The 19,298-nt window shown below is 41.8% G+C and overlaps 1 protein-coding gene across 3 annotated transcripts in view; it reads left to right on the top strand.

Annotated features, from left to right (window-relative positions):
• Positions 1-19,298, top strand: part of pak5 (p21 protein (Cdc42/Rac)-activated kinase 5) — a 204,203-nt gene that overhangs the window by 983 nt on the left and 183,922 nt on the right. The gene's annotated exons all lie outside the window — the stretch shown is intronic.

Genomic DNA, 19,298 nt, shown 5'->3' with positions numbered 1-19,298 from the left:
AATTAATTGCACATATTCTCTGTGTAGTTTGTTTTTGTGTGTTTGTAGCTTCATTTGAGCTTTTTTTGCTCTGATTTTTCCACCTGTGTCATGGCCACATCCCTAATATTGCATCTTAACAGAATGCGAAGAAGACATGTATGCATTTATGTTAACACACCTTCCAGCTCAGTGGCCTTGTGGACCAGCTCAGTGAGACTGAGAGGTTCTGAGTTCAAACCCCCGGCCGAGTCATACCAAAGACTACAAAAAAATTGGACCTATTGCGTCCCTGCTTGGCACTCAACTTCAAGAGTATAGGAATTGGGGGTTAAATCACCAAAATAAATCCCGAGCGTGGCACACGCTGCTGCTTACTGCTGCTTACTGCTGCTCACTGCTGCTCACTGCTGCTCACTGCTGCTCACTGCTGCTCACTGCTGCTCACTGCTGCTCACTGCTCCCCTCACCTCCCAGGAGGTGAACATGATTATGGGTCAAATGCAGAGGACACCATTTGTGTGTGTGTGTGACAATTGTTGGGACTTTAACTTTTTGGACTTTATCCATCCATCCACATATGCATCCATTTCTATAGCCTCATTAGGGTCACAAGTGGAGCTGGAGTCCAGCTGACTTTTGGGCTAGAGGTGGGGTACACTATGCAGGGCACACATCACCCTCACATATACAGTGCGCTGAGAAACCAGACACAAGCACACACCAGGAGAACATGAGGACTTGAACCCTCGCTTTTCAGATTGTGAGGCAGACATGCTAACCGGAAGACCCCACTGTGCCGTTGTGTTTATATGTGTGGCTGTAATGTAGGCCAGTAGGTAAACAAAGGACAGGGACAGATGGCTCATTTTCAAGTTCACCCTGGCTTTCTTTGGGATTAGAATGTGTGGACGAAAATTAAAAGTAGTGGGCCGGGCCCTATTCAGCTGGGGTTCCCCTCCTAAGATCGTAATCGTCTTGCGCAGCACAACCACCGGCACTAACGGCGGTGATAAATGTTGGGAAAACACTCACCTGTATTATGTTAGTGTATCCAGGTTGCAAATACTTTATTTCCCCGTATAATCACCTTATAGACTTAACTGCAAAGGGTACCGAACATTTATTTTAGGACAGGGTCTCAAACTTAATTTACCTGGGGGATGCTGGAGGTGAAATCGGGGTGAGGCTGAGTTGCACAAAACATTAATTTCAGAATCACATTTTAACCACATAGCTAATGTCCCTGACTTATTTTGTAGGCCTTAAGTCTTACACTTAGAGAGACTTAGACTTCCTTTTATTGTCATTCAAATTTGAACTTTACAGTACAGATAAGAATTACATTTTGTTGCATTAGCTTGTTGTAGTACTGGATAAAAGAGCAATAGGGTGCAGATATAAATAGATTTACTGTACAAATAAATATATTGCACTTTTGCATATGTATCCACATTTATGGATGTGTGTTATATTGTCTTTATATACCAGCGAGTTAACCCGTTTTTGGGGAGAATTGAGGGGATTATTATGATGCGTTCAAGAGTCTTATAGCCTGAGGGAAGAAGCTGTTACAGAACCTGGAGGTTCTGCTACAGAGGCTGCGGAACCTCTTTCTAGAGTCCAGCAGTGAAAACAGTCCTTGGTGGGGGTGGGAGGAGTCATTTTACATGTCAAATTACATGTAAACATTTTATATTTTGAAGCTTTTGAGATGGTCAGAAACATCCTGCTTGCTTAATGGAAGTTGCTCCTTGTATTGGGCAATGTGTTTATTGTACTGTAATAATACAGCAAATTCACTGTCAGTTTCCCAGTGTTGACTTTAAGTAGAAAGCCACAAAATATTAGCAAGTTTGAGCCCTCTGATTTAGAGTAATGCCGCTGTGCTATATTTGTACAAATATCTTTGCAATGTATAAAAATCCCATATATTTGTATTATTATATGTATGAGGGTAGAGAACAAACAAACCCTCTATTTATTAATTTGTGATTAATTGTTGTTTGGCGACGAGCGTCTGCTACGATTTGAGCAAATACGTTCCAATTTGTTTTGTTGGTTTTATAGCATTATGGATGCTTTATTTTGTACAAGCAATCCAAATGTCTACATTTTAGGTCAGTCATGAAGGCTGCCGCATTGTTTTATTGTCATAATATCCAGGGACATGACACCCAAAGAAACAGTGCAAACCAATCTAAGAGACTTTAGCACCATGTTTGTTTGTCAATGTTTTATTAAAGAAAAAGTGTAAACTGGTGAAAATTACAATACACACTTAGTTTTTACTTGAGCTTGTTGATTTAAATGTCATTGGCCTTGTCTAATAAGCATATTGATGGCAGCCTGTCCCCGCCCACCTCTTCCCATTGAACATAAATCCTGCAGGGGCATATGGTGCCATTTAATCAACATAACATCGTACTCCTCGTTAAACCTTGTAATCTACACGCCTGCTCCACCAGCGCTCGCTAATGAATGCTAATGTGTTGCACAAAGCATCATATTTTGTTGTTGTGCACTGTAACATGTCATAAACACAAAATTATCCTCGATTTGTCCTCTACTAAAAAATATTGAAATATGTTAGTGCATGTGCCTCACAATACGAAGGTCCTGAGTAGTCCTGAGTTCAATCCCGGGCTCAGGATCTTTCTGTGTGGAGTTTGCATGTTCTCCCCGTGACTGCGCGGGTTCCCTCCGGGTACTCCGGCTTCCTCCCACCTCCAAAGACATGCACCTGGGGATAGGTTGATTGGCAACACTAAATGGTCCCTAGTGCGTGAATGTGAGTGTGAATGTTGTCTGTCTATCTGTGTTGGCCTTGCGATGAGGTGGCGACTTGTCCAGGGTGTACCCCACCTTCCGCCCGAATGCAGCTGAGATAGGCTCCAGCACCCCCCGCGACCCCAAAAGGGACAAGCGGTAGAAACTGGATGGATGGATGTTTCAAATTCTAATAGTGCTGAGTTCATGTGTGTGCATGTACACTAGCGTGCAAGTTCTTGGCACAAGAGCTTTACATAATGATCAAAGCTTGAGGGGTGACAGCCTACTGGAGTAGTAATAATAATATGGATAATAACTTTTCACATTCTGCCACACATGCAGGTCTTTTTATCTTTTTGGATGCTTAGCATTAATCTATTTTTGTTCCCTACAGCCATCATTGCTCACCAATTACATAAGAGCCCCGTGGAGTCATACGTTGAATCATTTGACCCGAAGGATGATGTTGTAACATCATTGGTAGCGGTGCCACGTCCTCAAAATTCAGAGTTTACTTCACGTGCTATCAGCGTACGTCGCCATCTTTGTTTGTCACTTGCAATTGAATACAATCTGTGTTTGAACAGGACCCGCCTTGCACTGTTAAATCAAGCCTGGGGAAAGGGAGCAAATTGCGTGATGGGGTGCAGGGAGGCTTTGGAGGATGAGAGAAGGCTGAGGATGAAGGTGAGCTAGACGTGCGAAGAATAAGAGCACAGGTGACCATGAAGAGGTGGACGATGAGATTTAAGTTGAAGCGAGGAATAAAGGGAAATATACTCTAGATAATAGCGTAAAAGGATGGATCATGTGTTTGACAATAAAGGTTAAACAAAAAGATAAAATTCATCAACTTGTTTTTTTTCCAACTATTCGTAAGTGCTATGAGCTGGATTGAGGCTTCCTTGAGGGTACAGGTGGACCGTGCAAAATAACAACTGTTGTTGACCCAACAGCCACTTTTAATTCTTAAAGCTTGGCTAATCCACCTGAGATCAAGACTCTCAGACGGCCAGGATTTTACTTGACAAGGCAAGACTGCGACCAATTAGCGGCATGTCTGAAACCAGCTTTCTGTTTAAATGCTGTACTTTAGGAGGATGGTGTATATGCAGTTCATCATTATACAGGCGAAATTCAATATATTTATCAATTTAGAAATAAGTCTGAGACATCCCACAATAATGTATTGGAAGTGTGTTGTCCAAAATCTAGCCTTGATGCTGTAATTTTGACAGGTTAAAAGTGTTTTTGTCAGTCCTGCTGGGAACATACATAATTATGTGTATCTGTATGCTTTAATGCTATTGAGCTGTGTTTGTCCACGCCTCCATGTTGCCGAAAAAGTGTGTGTCTCTAAGAAATGCTAATGTTTACTTATCCCCTTTTTACATATGCACTGTAACTCAGCTCTTGATCAAAGTAACAGATGTCATATATCACATACAACAACGTAACATTACTATTGGGACAGGCGGAATTAATTGAACATTAGCAGCACTAGCTAGCATAACTATGTTAGCTACAGTGCTATATTTTACCAGCAACATAGTACTAGGTTAGTCTATTAGCTGAAGAAAAACTAAATGATCAACTGGTAGTATCAGGCTGCATTTTAAGATGTGTAGCAAAGTCTGCTTTTTAAAAAACTAAACTGTCCTTCATTAGTCAAGGTATGCGTATAACCGGGGTGGGTTTATATACACTGAACCAAAATATAAATGCGAACACTTGTTTTTGCTCCCATTTTTCATGAATTGAACTCAAAGATCTAAAACTTTAACTATATACACAAAAGACCTATTCCTCTCAAGTATTGTTCACAAATCTGTCTAAATCTGTGTTAGTGAGCATTAATAAAAGGCCACTCTGAAATGTAGAGTTTTATCACACAACACAACGCCACAGATATCGCAAGTTTTGAGGGAGCGTGCAGTTGGTATGCAGACTGCAGGAACGTCCACGAGAGCTGTTGCCCATGAATTGTATGTTCATTTCTCTACCATAAGCCGTCTCCAAAGGTGTTTCAGAGAATTTGGCATTAAATACAACCAGCCTCACAACCACAGAACACGGGTAACCACACCATCACAGGATCTCCATATCCAGCAAGTCCACTTCCTAATTTTTCTGAGACCAGCCACCCGGACAGCTGCTGCAACAATTGATTTGCATAACCAAATAATTTCTGCACAAACTGTAAGAAACCGTTGAAGGGAAGCTCATTTGCATGCTCGTTGTCCTTATCGTGGTCTCGACCTGACTGCAGTTCGTCATCATAACCGACTTGAGTGGGCAAATGCTCACATTCGATGGCGTCTGGCTCATTGGAGAGGTGTTCTCTTCATGCATGAATCCCGGTTTTCACTGTTCAGGGCAGATGGCAGACAGCGTGTGTGGCGTTTTGTGGGACAGTGGTTTGCTGATGTCAACGTTGTGAATTGAGTTGCCCATGGTGGGGGTGGGGTTATGGTATGGGCAGGCGTATGTTATGGACAACGAACGCAAGTGCATTTTTATGATGGCATTTTGAATGCACAGAGATACCGTGACAAGATCCTGAGGCCCATTGTTGTGCCATTCACCCGAGACCATCACCTCATGTTGCAACATGACAATGCACCACCCCATGTTGCAATGATCTGTAAAGAATTACTGGAAGCTGAAAACATTTTTGCATGGCCAGCATACTCACCGGTTTTTGCATGGCCAGCATACTCACCGGACATGTCACCCATTGAGCATGTTTGGGATGCTGTGGATCGGCATATACGAGAGCGTGTTCCAGTTCCTTCCAATATCCAACAACTTCGCACAGACATTGAAGAGTGGACCAACATTCCACAGGCCACAATCAACAACCTGATCAACTCTATGCGAAGGAGATATGTTTCACTGCGTGAGGCAAATGGTGGTCACACCAGATACTGACTGCTTTTCTGACCAAAACTGCACATTTCAGAGTGGCCTTTTATTGTGGGCAGCCTAAGGCACACCTGTGCAATATTCATGCTGTTTAATCAGCATCTTGATATGCCACACCTGTGAGGTGGGATGTATTATCTTGGCAAAGAATACATGCTCACTAACACAGATTTACACAGATTTGTGAACAATATTTGAGAGGAATAGGTATTTTGTGTATATAGTAAAAATGTTAGATCCTTGAGTTTAAATCATGAAAAATGGGAACAATAACAAAAGTGTTGCATTTATATTTTTGTTCAGTATATAGCTAGTTAGGAGCAAGTCCAAGTGGTGGATTGAAGTCCTTAAAGTCGGAGTTTTTTTCCAGAATGGCGTTATGAAAAGCTGCAAATTCAAAAGCAGGAGTTCGAGTGCCTCTTCTCTCAAATATGGAGCAAACAAGTGAGGCAGATATTTTTTTTCTCATGTTTAGTGCTCATAATCAGGCTCTACGGGCACATATTACTGTTGGAACATCATTAAAGTCATTTCTGCATAAAATGGGACCTTTAAGGTAGAGTTAAGTGCAGGGGAACTGCTTTTTTTTTAAATTTTGCCCATTGTTCACAATCATTATGAGACCTCCATCCATGACGATGGATATTCTTATTTATATTTTGCATTCTAAATATTAAAAAAAGGCATTCAAAATTTTGCTTCTTCTTTAAGTGGTAGTGGCAACGTGCACGCACAAGAGGACTTCATCCAAATTCAAATACATCCACAGAATTAGTTTTTTTTTTTTCCAGAGAGACACATAACCTAAATCCTCTTCACATTTCTCGGCTCGATGAGGCTGTTCTACTTCTTCCTTGGGTCTGTTTGAAAAGGCTGGCAGTGTGTGCGTGCGTGCGTGCGTGCGTGCGTGCGTGCGTGCGTGCGTGCGTGCGTGCGTGTGTGCGTGTGAGTGTGTGCTGTGTGTGCATGTGTGTGTGTGTGTGTGTGTGTGTGTGTTGAGGAGGCCCAGTGAAGCCTGAACATCCAGCACTGCCTTCAGGCCTTGGAGCGCCACATCTGCCTCCACTGCCCTGACTGCCCGACCCTTCAGGCTGAGGCAGCCGTGCTGTTTTGTATTATTATTTTTAAAACACTTTGTCAGCGTTTATCAGTGAATTGTGCGTTGTTGGCAGGCCTCCGATGCACGTTGTGTTTGGCTCTTTTGGACGAGCTGTGCGCGGACTTATAAAAGTGCTACCAGTCAGAGCCTAATTCCAGTTTAATCGTCATTAAAGCGATACCTGTTTGGAATGGGTGGGTGGTAAAAGCCAATTGCAGCGTCTTTGCCTATCCCTGCTACTAAAGCATGTCTCGCTGGTCAATCAGCAGGAAGAATAGCACATTTGAACTATACTTGTGCCGTTAGGGGTGCATGTCTGATGCAAGGGCTGTTTAACACCTTTCTTACGTCACGACTCTGGAGACCGATGAGCGTTGTCAGCAGGTTTAATGACATTCAAAAGGGTGAAACTAAAAAGACAAACAATACAGTCAATATATACATATGTTATGCAAATGTATTCATATATATGCTGTAATGCTACCTTACAAGGCATGAGAAGGTATACAAAGTGAAATTGTACTACGACGCCATCTTAGATGACATCGCAAATTATTGCTAATGAGTATGGCAAAGATCATACATCAAAAATCATAAATTTAGCTCGAAATATTTTAGACAAAAACCAAGTTTCAAAGTTCAACTTATGATACATACCGGCGATGCAACCTTAAACAAAAGATATATGCAGTTTTTCTTCGAAAATAACCACCATAAAGTACGTGCTGGAACCGGAGATTTCTCTGCTTGGCTTATGTAACTTCCGGTCAATAAAGTTTGATTCAAAATACACACTTCTCAATGATGTGTTAACTGCCATGACCACATGATGGCGACAAATACACATGTAATAATATGAATTACATAACAAGCTTATTTAAGCACAACACATTTCAACAACAAGAGTTTACAACTTTTAGTTGTAACAGAACACTCCCCGCTTGGCGTGGATAAACGCCACAAAAATAACTGGAAAAAACAAATACCTCTCATGAAATAATCAAAGGTACAATTTCTGAGATGGGTCTGGTCATTACCTTTGTATCATCTGACCTGACTACCCTTAGCTCTACTGAACGGACTTTGCCATCTTTACTTGGGAACACCTGAGTTACACGTGCAAGAGGCCATTCATTTCGGGGAATTTGGCTGTCTTTGAGTATAACGACCGAACCTACGCTCACGTTAAGCTGGCTAGAATGCCACTTGCGACGTGGTTGGAGAGTGGGAAGGAACTCTTTCTTCCACCTGTCCCAGAAGGTGTTTGACAGGTGCTGGACTTGGCGCCACTGGTGTTTGTAGAGGTCTGACGCTGTAAAGTTGCCAACTGGAGCCTTAAGAGGGGTTACCTTTTGGGTTATAAGAGTGGCCGGAGTCAAAGTGAAAGGGTCACTTGGGTCCGATGAAACAGGGACAGGGGGTCTTGCGTTTATAATAGCCGCCACTTCTGCCATAAAGGTTACAAGAACTTCGTGAGTGAGTTTAGTGGTTTTGAGCTGGAAAAACATTGTGTCCAATATTTTCCGGGCAAGTCCAATCATTCTTTCCCATGACCCGCCAAAGTGGGAAGCGTGTGGAGGGTTAAAAGTCCATGTACATCCGTGATCTTTAAGGTAGGTTTGTACAGCTGTGTTGTCTAAATTTGAGGGGATCTTCAGTTCTTTACATGCGCTGACAAAATTGGTACCTCTATCAGAACGAACGCTTTTTACAGGTCCTCTTACTGCCAGAAACCGTCTGAATGCATTAACAAAGCTAGAGGTATCGAGAGACTCTATCACCTCAATGTGAACTGCTCTAATACTCAAGCACGTGAATAAGACAGCCCACCTTTTATTTTGGATGATACTTCCTCTTGTGCGCTGTGAAGACACAAACCATGGGCCAAAAACATCTAAGCCCACATTAGTGAATGGGGGGTCCGTTGTAAGACGGTCTGGAGGGAGGTTCGACATTTTTTGTGTACTCATAGGGGCACGAAGTCTTTTGCAGGTTACACAATGATAGATGATTGTGCTCACCTTTGCCATCTTTACAACTGATGGTGATTGCCACCTACAATCCACCATCCTGCAGAGCGAACAGCTCCTTCTGTGAAAAGGCGACCTTGGTGTCGGGTCTGCTCGTGGTAGTGCTTAATGAGAAGAGCTGCAATATGGTGTTGGCCAGGAACTATGAGTGGGTTCTTTTCACCTGGGCTCAAGTTTGAATCACAGATGCGACCTCCTACTCTAAGAAGTCCATTTTCATCCAGGTAGGGGTCTAGGTTCTTGAGAGGACTGGTTCGGGGTAGTTTATCGTGTTTTTGCACACACTTCAATTCCTTGGCATACACATCCTGTTGTACTGCTTGAATGATTATGTTTTGGGCTTGGTTTGACTCGTCTACAGTGAGTCCTGTCTCACAGTAGTGCCAACCACGGCAGTGATTGATTTTGCTTGGCAGTGATTTGAAGTTATGTATGACGTGTAGTAGTCTCGAAACAGCACGCTTGAGAGACTTCCATGTCGAAAACTTGTTGAATCTGTCAGAGCCAAGTTGTTTGGTTGAGATTGTGGTTTTGAGTGTAGACACCTGTGGTCTGACATCAGAGTCCGTGCAAGGTTCAACAAGTTCAAAAGTGTCATTTGAGGGACTTTGATCTTGGAGCATGAAGTCAGGGCCAGTGAGCCAGTTACTAAGGGGTAGCTGGTAAGCAGGAACAGAACGAGTGACGTGATCTGCTGGGTTCTGGCTGCTCGGTACGTAATGGCATTGGCTTGGTTGAGAAGATTTGCGGATTCTCGTAACACGGTTAGCCACGTAGACATAAAATCTTCTTGTCTCGTTGTGGATATAACCTAGAACTACTTTACTGTCTGTATAGAATGCAGTGTAGTCTATTTCAAAGCCTAATTCGTCAGTGAGAAGATCTGCAAGCTCGACTGCTAACACAGCAGCACTAAGCTCTAATCTTGGTATGGTCTGATCTGGGCGTGGTGCTAACTTTGCCTTACCTAAAACAAAGCCTACTTCACAGTTCCTAGCTGCATCTGTTACTCTTAAATAGGCCACTGCAGCTATAGCCTTAGTAGATGCGTCCGAAAATACCAACAACTCTTTTTTTGTAGTTGTTGAGGGAGAAATTTCTGTGTACGCTCTGGGAATGGTCAATTTGGACAGTTCTTTAAGTGAGTCTTTCCACAGGGTCGAGGACTCTTCCATTTCTGAGGGCAATGGTGCATCCCAGTCTCCATTCTCTGCCATAAGTTCACACAGAATGGACTTTCCCTGCATTGTTACTGGTGCTACAAAGCCTAATGGATCATAAAGGCTGTTTATTGTTGATAAAACACCTCGTCTAGTAAAGGGCTTTGTCTCGTCTGACACTCTAAAGGTGAAGCAGTCTTTCTTTAGGTCCCAAAGGAGACCCAGGCTACGTTGCATGGGGACTGAATCAGCTTCAAAGTCCAAGTCCTTTAGGTCTTTGGCATGATCTTGTGAAGGGAATGCTTCGAGTACCTCTTTTCTGTTAGCTGCTATTTTATGCAGTCTTAGATTTGAGTTTGCAAGTGTGTCACGGGTTCTTTGTAATAAGGACACAGCCATTTCAACAGTGGGGAGGGATTTGAGTCCGTCGTCTACGTAGAAGTCGTGTGTGACAAACTGCTCGACATCTGGATCACAAACTGGCTGGTTGTGTAGAACAGACTGATGTAAGCCGTATATGGCCACTGCTGGTGATGGGCTATTCCCAAAGACGTGGACTCTCATCCTATACTCTACAATGTCTTTGGAAATGTCATTGTCACGAAACCACAAAAAACGCAAGTAATTTCTGTCTTGCTCTCGAACATTGAAACAGTAAAACATCTGTTCAATGTCGGCTGTGAAGGCAACAGCTTCCTCTCTGAAGCGTATTAGGACACCTAACAGTGAGTTGTTAAGGTCTGGTCCTGTCAACAACACATCATTTAGTGACACGTTCTTGTACTTCGCGCTGCTGTCAAAGACGACCCTAATCTGTTTGGGCTTGCGAGGGTGGTAGACACCGAATAGTGGCAAATATCAACATTCCTCTTCGTCTTTCAGTGGAGGGGCAAGCTCTGCATGTTTGTTTTCAAATATTTTGTCCATAAACGTGATGAAATGTTCCTTCATTTCTTCTTTCCTTTCAAAGCTACGAACAAGAGACATTAAGCGGCTCAGGGCATGCGGTCTGTTGTTAGGGAGTTTTTGACGTGGCGACCTGAATGGTAATGGAGCTGTCCAGCTCTTGTCTGTGTCCTTTTGTAGTCCTTCTTCCATTATTTTCAAGAAGGCTTTGTCCTGAATGGAGGGTGCGATGTAATTGTCATGTCTGGTTTGTTTGAACACATTACATCCCAAATGATCAGGTTCACAAGCGCTATCCACAAGTTGAGTGCTGAAGCTGAATGGAACTTGTATCTCACAATGTCTCTCTATTACATTAAATACATTGGGGCATGGCTCAAACATTGTAGGACGCCCCTTCTCAGTTGTATTTGTGAACAGCGTCTTCACAGCGAGAGTTTTGTGGACATCACCTAAACACACGTTTCCTTCTATGACCCACCCGAGGTCCAATTTTTGTGCATAGGGTGCGTTGTTAGGGCCACTTATCTGTTTACGGACTTTGTGAACTCTAATAGCATCCCGTCCGAGAAGCATGAGTATAGGGGCATTAGAGTCCAGGTCAGGGATAAGGTGAGCTACTGACTTTAGATGACTGTGTTGCATAGCTGCACTGGGTGTGGGAATTTCATCTCTATCGTTTGGGATATTTCTACATTCAATGAGGCTAGGCAATGGGATGTGGACTGAACCATCTATGGCTGCCACTACATATCCTGTAGCTCTCCTGCCCATTGCTTCTTTAGTACCAGCACATGTCCTTAGTGAATAAGGGGAACTAGGGCCACGGTCATTGAACAATTCAAAGAACTCAGGACATACTAATGACCTGTTACTTTGTTCATCATGGATGGCATAGAGCCTTACTGCTTGTTCAGGATGGCCTGCTGGGTACACTTTAACAAGACTAATTTTAGAGCAGGATCTGCCTGCTTCGTTCACGCCACAAACCTGTGTGCACTTGGACGTGATCTCCTCCAACTTAGCGGAGTCACTCTCCCCGCCATACTCTGCTGCAGGTTCAGTTACTCTAAGCCAGGGTGCTGGTCCTGGGTGAAGAGCAGTGCAGTGTTTTTCATCAAGACACTCAGAGCACTGTATCTTGACCATACAGTTTTTTGCAATGTGTGTAGATGAAGAACAGCATTTGAAGCAAATGTGGTTCTCATTTAAGAATGCTTTTCGATCATCGAGTGTTTTCATTCGAAATGATCTGAACTTCAAGAGGGGATGAGGTTTCATGTGAATTGGGCAAAGCTTGTCGCTGTCTACAGCTTTGTTTGCCGTTCTTTGTGTATCTAAATTGTAACGGGAGACAACATCAGTTTTGTGCACTGAAATTTATTTTTGTTTATATGCTCTCCATGGCAGTTTGTCGAGTTTGGGTACATCAGGGAACGATGTAAAGTTAAAGCTGGGGTAATTTCTTGAGTTAGCTTCCTGCGTTACAAAGTCTACAAAAACATTGAATGGTGGGAAGGGGACACGTTGTGTGCGTTTGTATTTAGCTCCTACTGTGATCCACCTTTCTTGCAAATTGAAGGGAAGTTTCTGCACAATTGGATTTAATCCTCTTGCGGTATCCAAAAACGCAAGACCAGGAAGGTCTCCTTCAGCTTTAGCACTCTGCATTTCCATGAGCAGGTCACTAAACTTCCTTAGTTTTGTGTAGTCTTTGGATGTGATTTTGGGGAACATATCAATTATTTTGAAGAGTGTATCCTCAATCACTTCAGCTGAGCCATAACATTGCTCAAGTCTGTCCCACATCATATTGAGACCTTTGGTTGGGTTGTTAATGTGTATGGCTCTAATTTGTTCTACGTGTTCAGAGGATTCTTTGCCAAGCCACTTTAACATCAAGTCCATTTCTTCACTTGTTGTTAACTCTAATCCATTTATTGCATTTTTAAAGGAACGTTTCCAAGCTCTGAAATTTTGAGGCTTGTCGTTAAATTGCAGTAGTCCTGTTGCTACTATTTCCCGGCGAGCAAAGTATCTAATAAAGTCACTCACATTAGAGTTTTTAGGCTCTTGGCATGAAGGCCGGACATCATGGAAGTTTGATGCTGATACCTGAGTTGACCAACTTGCACTGTCATTGTTTTGGATGTGAGGAGAGGAGGAAATGACTGAGGGGTTTTGGAAGTTTTTAAGATCATTAGGGGGGCCAAAGGGAATTTGTTTAGAGTCACTTTGTTTTGTTGGTTGAAGTAATTGATTGCTAGTGAGCTTTGACTTGCTCTGAGGAGCATTTTCACATTGTGATGGCTGTGTAACAACATATTTTCCCTCTTTTACAAATTCAGCTTGGCTGAGGACATATTGCTTTGTACGTTCAGATGTGACAAAAGAACAAGGATTGCTGCGTGCTTCTACCTGTGTGACTACAGCTGTTTCTAATGCCTCTGCTTCAGCAATAGCAGATGCAACATCTTTTTCATGTTGAAGAAATTCAATAGATGCCTCTATTTGAGCTTTTTATACTTTTAAGTCCATTTCTTTTGCTGCAAAACCGAGGCGGGCTTTGGCTGCCTCAGCTTTTGCTCTTGCCCTAGCTGCTGCGGAACCTGTGGAGGAGTTCGTCGAAGCCTCGGACCGGGTCTTTAAAGATGGCGCCTTGCTGGACATGGTGGGGTGGACTAGATGATGACTGCTGAATCACTGCTGTATGCCGTTTGCGTTGTAGCGTTGTGGCGTAGTAGTGGTCAGCTTCACTCTAGCGTGCGACGACTGCGTTACTCTGTCTGCTTGGATGTCGCCGTTTCACTGTGCCGTTAGGGGTGCATGTCTGATGCAAGGGCTGTTTAACACCTTTCTTACGTCACGACTCTGGAGACCGATGAGCGTTGTCAGCAGGTTTAATGACATTCAAAAGGGTGAAACTAAAAAGACAAACAATACAATCAATATATACATATGTTATGCAAATGTATTCATATATATTCTGTAATGCTACCGTACAAGGCATGAGAAGGTAAACAAAGTGAAATTGTACTACGACGCCATCTTAGATGACATCGCAAATTATTGCTAATGAGTATGGCAAAGATCATACATCAAAAATCATAAATTTAGCTCGAAATATTTTAGACAAAAACCAAGTTTCAAAGTTCAACTTATGATACATACCGGCGATGCAACCTTAAACAAAAGATATATGCAGTTTTTCTTCGAAAATAACCACCATAAAGTACGTGCTGGAACCGGAGATTTCTCTGCTTGGCTTATGTAACTTCTGGTCAATAAAGTTTGATTCAAAATACACACTTCTCAAAGATGTATTAACTGCCATTAACACATGATGGCGACAAATACACATGTAATAATATTAATTACATAACAAGCTTATTTAAGCACAACACATTTCAACAACAAGAGTTTACAACTTTTAGTTGTAACAGAACAATACTGTATGTACAGGTAATAACAAAGCAAGGGAAAAACAGAGCCTTTTGATTCATTTGCTCCATATCAACCACATAGAGCTTCATGGAAGAGCAAACTAAATCAAAATTAGGCAGATTGAGGCTAAAATGCTTATTAGGAGCCTGGCAATAAGACAACGCTGACGACTGTCAGCAGTTATAGCAACAAAATGAAGGAGGTCATGTCTTTTCTTCGCAGCAGTTTCTACGCCTTGACTGTGGTTTGAGGCCGGATCATGTGATTAAGAAAGCAAATGTGCCACACCCAAAACTAATATGACTAAAGAAGAAAACCAACCTGTCCAACAAGACAAGTGTAACAACAAAACACTTTTACAACAAGCAGCATTTTCTTAAAAGTCGTGAAGGTTACCACTTTTTGGCACACTCCTGTTGGTATACACCACCTAAAGGGTGGCATCCCCCATTTTCCATACCCTTCAAGGACCAAGCCTATTAGGCCATGTCCACACAAAGACGGAGCATTTCAAAAACACATATTTGGAGTTAAAACAATCTCCATCCACACAAGTGTAGTTTCAAAACTATCTATGTCTACACACAAACGCATACACCTGCTGTCATGCACGTTTTGTCCAATCAGAAGCCTGAAAAAAGCAGCATTACACCTCCTGTTATGTTTATTTTGATATACTTTAGACATACAATGACGTGTACATTATCTTTAAAACCAGCCTGCACGTAAACAGAATCCTGGGAACATTTTTAAAGAGTGAATGCACGCCTTTGCTGCTGAAACCCAACACTCATAGAATTATAACATGTTCAGTAACATGGTGATGTATTACATGTTCAGTGAAGTGTACATAATTTCTAAAATTAGCCAGTACTAACGAGCCACGGAAACCCTTTTGCATGTTTAAGTGCCTAAAAAGCGCACGGACGCTGCAATACTCTCGTGGAAATATAAAGCATTTAATCATCGATAGTGTATTATTGTCTTTAACATCAGTACACACTACAAGGAGGATGCTACATCATTGTTTTTTTAGTTGCTTGGTCGCTTTTTACGAGCATGCACAGTCGCGCCGTGCTCCATCTACACAAATGGAAGCAAGACACGTAAGTTAACTTCATGATTTGTTGTTAAATAAAGACTAGAAACATGAGTTAAAGTTGCACCTTTCTTATGACACAGAGCAAAAAGTCTTGCTTTTAAAGTTGGCCCATCAGGTGGTGGTTCGACAGTGAATGTATCCAAAACAGCTGACTGTCATTAGCGCCGGCGGGAATGTCGAAAAGCCCATTTTGATGTGTCTTTTTATTAATGTTGAGTGAAAATAGCAGCATGTTTACGTTCAAACATACAGTAAGTCCTCTTATAGTGTGTTTAAAAAGCCAGCAAGGCATTGTTGTTGAGCTTTGAAAATGACGGCACACAACCGTGACGTCATCACAAGTCTCCGTTTGTGCCGTGTACACGCATACGCTAAGTGGAGAGTTTTGGAACTCTACACTTTGGCCAGCATAGTATGCGTCTGCGTGTGGACAAGAGGCCTAAACGCAGAGATAAGTATGCCTTTATTAAGTATCTGTGTTCGTGTCGACATGGCCTTAGTCTAATGTCTCAAGATATTTGTGGCGCCCCCTGCAGGATGTGGTAAAATATGCTTTAAAAGACATTCTAGCATACATTTAATACAGATATCTTCAATGTAGTGCAGTATTAATTAATGAAAAAAAAGCAGCTATACTGCCTTTGAAAAATACCGGCCCATGTTGAGTGAGTCAACACACACTCAGAGCGCATACTAGGGCAGGGGTCGGCAACCTTTACCACTCAAAGAGCCATTTTGACCCGTTTCACAAATTAAAGAAAACAATGGGAGCCACAAAACTCTTTTGAAATTTAAAATGAAATAAAACTGCTTACAAAGTTTTTTTTTACTTTGTGCTATGTATAAACCAGGGGTCTCAGACACACGGCCCGCACCCTAATATGAAAATGTAATGTTAGTGCGGCCCGCAAGTTTTATATGAATGGTACTTGACAGCGTCATACTTGCCAACCCTCCCGAATTTCAGGGCAACTATTCTCTCGAATGCCTGCTGATTTTCACCCAAACAACAATAAGGGCGTGCCGTGATGGCACTGCCTTTAGCGCCCTCTACAACCTGTACATACAGCGTGCCAGCCCAGTTACATGTTATATGAGGCTTCTGCAGACACACATGAGTGACTGCAAAGCATACTTGGTCAACAGCCATACAGGTCACACTGAGGGTGGTCGTATAAACAAGTTTAACACTGTTACAAATATGCGCCACACTGTGAACCCACACCAAACAAGAATGACAAACACATTTCGGGAGAACATCCGCACCGTAACACAACATACACACAACAGAACAAATACCCAGAATCCCATGCAGCCATAACTCTTCCGGGCTACATTATAAACCCCCGCTACCACCAAACCCCGCCCCCCCCAACGCTGCGCCCCCACACATCAACCCCCCCCCCCCCCGCCCCCTCCGTGCGTCGGTTGAGGTGGGCGGGGTTTGGTGGTAGCGGGGGGTGTATAATGTAGCCCGGAAGAGTTAGGGATGCATGGGATTCTGGGTATTTGTTCTGTTGTGTTTATGTTGTGTTACGATGCGGATGTTCTCCCGAAATGTGTTTGTCATTCTTGTTTGGTGTGGGTTCACAGTGTGGCGCATATTAGTAAAAGTGTTAAAGTTGTTTATACCGCTACCCTCAGTGTGACCTGTATGGCTGTTGACCAAGTATGCCTTGCAGTCACCTACGTGTGTAAGCAGAGGCCGCATACAACATGTGCCTGGGTCGGCACGCAGATAGTATGGTGAATAAGCGGACGCGACGACAGGTTGTAGAGGACGTTAATAAAGGCAGTGCCATCCCGGCACGCCCTCAATATTGTTGTCCGGGTGAAAATCGGACAATATTTGCCCCGGGAGATTTCCGGGAGAGGCACTGAAATCCGGAAGTCTCCCGGAAAAATCGGGAGGGTCGGCAAGTATGCAGCTGAGCCGCATCAGAGTGGTCAAAGAGCCGCATGCGGCTCCGGAGCCGCGGGTTGCCGACCCCTGTACTAGGGGAAACAGTGTGGAGACAGAAGAGGGAGAATGTCAGAAGTGGCAATTTTATTGGTTAATAAAGAGGGTGTGGGAAGCGCAATATGGAGTTATTTTAGCTTCAAAACTAACAATAAAAGTGTAGCTCTAAACACTGAGGCAGCGCTTTAAAACATGCCTCTCTAAAAGTGGCAATACTTCACACATAGGTAAACAATTAAAGGACAAGCATCCAGTCCTGCACAAGGAGTTTAAAAGCCGGCAGGTAAGAATGTAGTTAACTAGCTCCCTTGCTGTGCTCATATAGATACATAGACGCTGCGTAGAGCTGGTTGGCCCATTGCCAGTTATTTGCATATTAGCAGAGTTAACACCGCCTACTGATGCAAGTGAATTGACTAAATATTGTAATGAATTCCTACAATTTGTGAAAATAATCAAGCATTTAATGGAATGTCAATAACGTTTTCTATTCTATTGTAACCTATTCCTAGATTATAATCACATAAAATATGTTAAAGGTTTTGTATCCAAACCAAACTAATTAGGGTCACTGCTTGTATGACAAATGTATCACTATCATTTTTTTTTCAACTACAGAAATTTGGTGCCTTTGGTGTTTGTTCAGGGAGAGTGACTCTACCTAGTGTCCCCACTCACAAGCAACCTACACAAACAACCAACAAGCAATCCCGTTTCCAGTTCTTTTACAACATGTCCGAAAAGGAGTAGGAAGAAGCAGAGTTTTTTTTTAATTCTACTCCTTTTTGTTTAATAGTAATCTTCAACACATTTGTTTTTACTCAATCTGTAACATAAGTGAATAAACAAATACATGAAAAAGTCAATATTCATAATTAAATCAATATTCATTACATAAATAATAAATAAGTCATTCTAAAAAAATTTTTTATGATGACTTCAAATACATTTTGATTTACATAATGAAATTAAAGAATGGTATTCAAATTTTTTAACAGGTTTATCAGGATTTTACTTCTTTGTACTTTGTAAACACTTAGAGTTTGAACAATTTCTTAAACTTAATCATATTAGTACTTTGACTTCTTTGCGTAATCCATACCATAATTCATTCCACATACTGATATACTAAAGGTCTTAAATGTTAAGTGCATACAGGTGTTTTAAGTTACATTTTCCCCTAAAGTTATATTTCTCCACTTTTGTTGAGAAGTATTGCTATATATTCTTGGGTAGCAGTTTATAGTTTGCTTTGTGCATAGTTGTGGCTGTTTGCAAATTCACTAAATCATTACATTACAATATTTATGAGTCAATAAATAAAGGGTTTGAGTGTTCCCGATAGCTAACGTTATGAATTCATTAAACTTAATTCTTTTGAAACACGGTTAGTAATTTAATTGTACATTTGTAGTTATTTCCCTATATTTTTACACAATATCTCTGATATGGTAACACGAGTGAGCTTAAAATAATTTGAAGGGAGTTTTGGTCCAGAACATATTTAGCTATATTCAAGTGTTTCTCGCTACCTTATGATTTTTGTTTTTACATGAGATTTCCAATTGATTTTATCATCTATTATTACACCTAACATTTGATGTCTTTCATCCTTTGAATGTCTACTCTGTTTATTTGTATATGTGTTTGACTTTTTCTTCTACTGTTACAGAATATCAATATTTTAGTTTTAACAAGATTCAAAGATAGTCTGTTTTTGTCAAACCGTCTCTTTAATTTGTTCATTTATTCTGTTATTATTTCGATTAGCTTTTTTGGATTCTCTCCTGAACAACCAGTTGTATAATCTGCAAAAATACTAACTTTAAGTAATTTGTAACTTTACAAGTGTAGTTTGTATAGAGATTGGACAATGTTGGTCCCAGTATTGAAGAAATGTATGTTTAGTGTATCATAAGAT

This window comes from Entelurus aequoreus, linkage group LG04 (genome assembly GCF_033978785.1).
Source record: "Entelurus aequoreus isolate RoL-2023_Sb linkage group LG04, RoL_Eaeq_v1.1, whole genome shotgun sequence".
NCBI classification, from domain to species: domain Eukaryota; kingdom Metazoa; phylum Chordata; class Actinopteri; order Syngnathiformes; family Syngnathidae; genus Entelurus; species Entelurus aequoreus.
Note: the sequence above shows the minus strand (reverse complement) of the source record. Positions and strands in the feature narration are given on the sequence as shown.